Source organism: Mercenaria mercenaria, chromosome 1 (genome assembly GCF_021730395.1).
Source record: "Mercenaria mercenaria strain notata chromosome 1, MADL_Memer_1, whole genome shotgun sequence".
In the NCBI taxonomy this organism is placed as follows: domain Eukaryota; kingdom Metazoa; phylum Mollusca; class Bivalvia; order Venerida; family Veneridae; genus Mercenaria; species Mercenaria mercenaria.
In genome coordinates, this window is record NC_069361.1 from 112592472 (window position 1) to 112597835 (window position 5364).

A 5364-nucleotide genomic window follows, 5' to 3' on the forward strand; every position below is an offset into this window, starting at 1 on the left:
TGTAAATGTTTTTAGAAAGTGGTATCAGAGAGGATTGATTTTATGGCCAGGTGCTTTACATTCAATGACTCTAACGACTGATGCCAGTCTACCCCTTCCATTAAGTCATCTGTTTCTATTGGCAAAGGTTTGATACGGCGAAAAATTATCCCTTTCGGGAGACCTATCCGCTTTTCGTAAGCAAGCGCTACTATTGCGCCACCGAGGCTCACAAAAGTCGTAAGTATATTTAAAAGAGGATGCGTAATTCGGCCTCAACCGGGATAGCTGGTTTTAAAGATGCGTTGTTATGCCAACAGAATTCGAAGAATAGAGTGAATTAAGGTGGCTTGCCAGTCTTCTTTAACGTCGGCCGACGTAATAATGGTCGAAAAGTAAAGTTACCATATTGCCCTGATGTTTGGTATTCATATACGAGGACATCTCTCCTTCATTTTGTACGATTCAGATCTTTTATATTCCTTTTTTGTTTAACAAAGGGCTGTTTCGTACAATTTATGAAAAATTGAAGTATCTGGAGTAAAAATGGCTTTTATTTTTCGCTGGATTAATTTCAAAAACAACATTCGGATGCTCTTGACAAGAGAAACAGAATGATATGTCAGTGTTGTCAATCGGAAATTTCATAAAATGTCGCTATGATTGGCGTTAAATGTTCTAAAAAATGCGCGATTCTTTTGATCTTAGAGTAGCACCATACGAGCTTCGGTGGACGACGGAAAACGATTCAATTTACTAACGACTTACGCAGTCTTTTTGCTATGAAAATTCCGAACTAGTTTATGAAATAAAAAAGGGGCTCTTTCCGTCAAATATTTCACAAAATGCGGTAGAAGCATATATTTGCATCGCGTGCATCACTGAAGTAGCCTAAACGTCATCCGACGTAACACAAGTTTCAACGTTACAAAATCTTAATGTAATTGCTGTTTGTGAAAAAAATCACGGTAAGACCCCTATTTTCTATTTCATAAATTTGTTCATATCCATATTATTCATATTCAGTTTAACGCCCACTTTTAGGTAGCCAGAACTGGCTAGTTTTCAGGCGGCGAGGATGCCTGGGTTTCAATCCAGTAACGCTGGGTTGCTTACCAGAACTCCTCTAGTTGAGTGGGAAACATGTGTTTCATAATTTCCAGCTTCCCCGCCCGGGAATCGAACCCGGGCCGCTGGATTAGGAGTCAACGACCTTAACCACTCGACAACTCCAAACAAATACTTAAGCAAAATCACTTTAAGTGACAAGTGGTTTGAATCATTTTCCGTAGGCCAAATCTCTCACCAGTGTTTGTATGGTGAGGCTTTTGCTTTATTTCTAAAGGATGATCTCAATTGCTATCAAGAAAACATGACCAGAATCATTTCAGATGACTAATAAAAGATGATAATACACTGTTTGTAAACAAAACCAAATTATCCTCCAGCCTAAATATCGGTTCTCTCTATTTCTATAGTAACCTTAAAACGACTTAGGTATATCTTCTATTATTGTAATACTTCTCTTTATGTACAACAATGATAATTCAAATGAAACCCTTTTAAATTTCATTTTTCTATAGGTGTACGTTTATTTCTTAGCGGGGCCTCTAAGATATACTGCTGTTGTGTCAGCTATAGACGCAGCAGCAACAGCAGAAACAAAAACAACAACAGCAACAAATATAAGCAATAGAAATACGACAGTGACTTGAATTGATAAAGAGTATGTTAGTACTAGGTTAGGTGGGGGGTCAATATTTTATAGATAAAATCGTGGGGGGTGGGGGGGGGGTCATTATTTTATAAAGGGTGTCAGTATTTTATAGATAGGGGTCATTATTCTACATAAAATAATGACCGGGGGTCATTATTCTATGGGGGTCAGTTAACAACGTTACACCGGCGGGGCGAAAACACGAAAACTTGACAAATAATGTATTTATCGTGTTTTCATGTCGGCGAGGCGAAAACACGAAAACTCGACAAAAAAGATATTTGACGTGTTTTCGTGTTGGCGGGGCGAAAACACGACAACACGAAAACACGACAAATAAAGGGCGCCAATACGACATATTCATACCCGCCAACACGAAAACTCGACAAATAAATGTGTCGTGTCAGCGCCCTCTAAACGTCGTGTTTTCGTGTTATCGTGTTTTCGCCCCACCAACACGAAAACACGAAATGGCAGAAATCAGATACCATATTATTGGCATAAATTTAGGGGTCAGCAATATGTAAACGTCTCGACTAAATCTATCAAAAAAATCTTATCACACAGCAAAGTCGCCGCAATTTTTGAGTGCTAACAAGTAAAGACTTCTTAATTCTGTCTTCATTATTTGGTTATTAATTACTTTTTAATGTTAAATAAATTAATTAAATCATTATGTTGATTTTCCAGTGAATGTTTTTACCTTTATATATTTTCGCTATAATAAAATAGATATTGCACACCCCTCGTAATATGAATATAGACCTCGGTTGGCGCCTCGGTCGATATTCATATATCTCGCGGTGAACATTTTTCATATCACCCTCTCAGGAATGCAATATTTATATAATATGACGAATCCAATGCTAAATCAAATCACAAGTAATGGTTATCATCAGATAGGAAACAAGCAGTAACATCAGTTTAAATTTTCATCTAACCAACTTAAATGCGAAGCTATAAAAACATTTAACAATTTTGCTATCATTACAATGTGCCTGTTTGGATAAAACATAATGTCAACAAGACAACAATTCAAGAAAACTTATTTCTAGTCATTGATATATATTTTTACCCCCTTCTTTTTCATGGGGGAAGGTGGTGGGGGTGGGGGGGGGGGTCAGCTTGAGTGACCCATGTCCATCCGTCCGTCCGTCTGTCCGTCCCAGTTTGTGTCGTACATATATCAAAAAGTATTTGACCATGGTGACCGAACCTCACAACCTCACCGGATTGTCATTCAGCATGAGAAGTTGTTCCCCTGATGTTTTAATTGGAATTTCACACAGGCAGACGACCAGTGTTATGACTCTAGACTTAGTCAAAAATATGCATAAAACGGGCTAAAAGATTGTGTCGCATGAATCTCAAAAAGTATTTGCCCTCTGATTATGGAACATTTAGAAATACTATTCAGCATGTGTTGTGCACCTGCGGATTTGTTCGATATTTCACTCTGCAGGACCAGAGTTATGGCCCTTGACTTAGACAAAAATATGCGTAAAAGATTTTGTCTCACGCAGTATCTAAAGACTCAAAAGAAATGGGTAGATTTTCCAGAAGCAAAGAGCACGACAAATATGGCCATGGCAATGCATCGTAAAGCAGGCCCGCAATAAATAGAAACATTAGCGGAAAGATATAGCACACGGGTTGCTTCAAAAATCCAACAACAAGTACATTTTAATTACATTCAAGATGCAAAAATCGGCACGGGGTAGACAAATAGGTGGTACCTTACCCCACTCAATAAAAGGAGTGGTGGATGCAAAAGTAGGAGGCGAGAGGGGAAGGAAATTAACACCGCCAACAAACAAGACAATACACATAACATATAACACGAAACGGACAAAAAGCCAGTTGAAAATAGGGGCACCGCCTTGGAACGGTCAGTAGCCTATATAAAGGAAACTTAGGGGTTTAAACGTGTTTAGGGCAAGTTAACCTCGCACTTACCCTATTTTCAACTCGTTAGACAAGAAAGTGTAAATTAATTATATACCGGCTGAGAAAGGCTCTTACATAAGTGACAAAATACCAGATTGTATGAAATAAAATCTCCCTAAAATGATACCAGATACCACTGTCTCCGTTTTATTGCCAAATTTGAAAAACTTGTTTCGCAGCGTTTCATATACCTGATCATAACACCATAAGGTGTATATTAGAAAAAAAATGCTCTAGTTTCATTACATGCCGAATTATTAACGTTTCTTCTGCAAATGTTTTCTCAATTAAAGCTATCAGTTTTTCCTTTGTGAGATTATGTGGTAAATTAATATGAAGAGTAAAACAATCGCAAGTACTTGTACGCGAACATTTGTTGTATTTAATTAATAGCTTATTGATAACATCTCCGGAATTCTTGATGGACCAAAACAGTTGAACACCAGAGTTTTCATATATCTTATAGCAATGCCTGTGCACATGGTTTTTAGACAAGAAGTCAAAAGTAGAGGCATATTTGTTTGTAGTAAATACCGTTGAATTAGCAATGAATCGAGCTTTATATGGGTTTTTGTGTAATTTAGGGATCCAATAAAGAGTGGGGAGCTTCAACTGATTATCACCAAGTCTGACATTAAAATTGATACATTGGTCTACATGGTCTTTCACAATTTTATTATCATCTCGTGGCGATAACTGATAGAAACTTACTTGTCACAGGGTCACGAAACATTACATTAGTTACGGTCCTTGGTTTAGTCAAAATAGATGTATGCATACAGGGCACACACATTTGTATCGCACGTATCTCAAAAAGTATCTGACCTATAGAGTCATAGTTATATAACATGTGAAGTTGTACACCCGGTGTTCTGTTTTGAATTTCTCTCAGCCAGACCAGAGGTATGGTCCTTGACTTAGTTGATTATGTCTTAAAAATACTTGACATAGAGTCACGAAACCATGTAGGGATGTTATTCTTCAGTATGCGAATTTATGCATCTGAGTTTTCTTGGATTTAACACTGCGAGTTATGGCCTTTTACTTAATCAAAATATGCATTCAGACATAACATTGTATTTTGTGTCCGATGTATCTCAATAAGTATCTGACCTAGAGTCATAAAACACTGTAAGATTGTTATATAGCATGTGAAGTTGTACACCCGGTGTTCTGTTTAGGGTTTAAATCAGTCAGACCATTGTCCTTGGGCTAGTAAAAAATACACGTATATTGCTGAAAGATTTGTGTTGCATATCTTAGAAATATTTCACCTAGAGTACTGAAACCATGTACAGTGACAAGAAGTGGGGGCTCCAGTGTCCAATGGAAAAGCATCTAGTTTTTCTAGTTTTCATCGGTTGTGTGGTCACCTTAAACCATATTGTAGTAGAAGGTGTGTGTCTGGTGGGGGAGGGGGTGGAGGCTCCGTGGTCGAGTGGTTAAGTCACTGACTTCAAATCACTTACTACTATCCGATGTGGGTTCGAGCCTCACTAGAGGCGTTGAATTCTTCAAGTGAGGAAGCCATCCACGTGGCTTACAGAAAGTCGGTGGTTCTACCCAGGTGCCCGCCCGTCATGAAACAATGCACGGAGGGACACCTTGGGTCTTCCTTCACCATTTAAAGCTGGAAAGTCGCCATTTGACCTATAATTGTGTCGGCGCGACGTTAAACCCAACAAAACAAACAAAACATCTTGTAGTAAAACAAGGTCTAG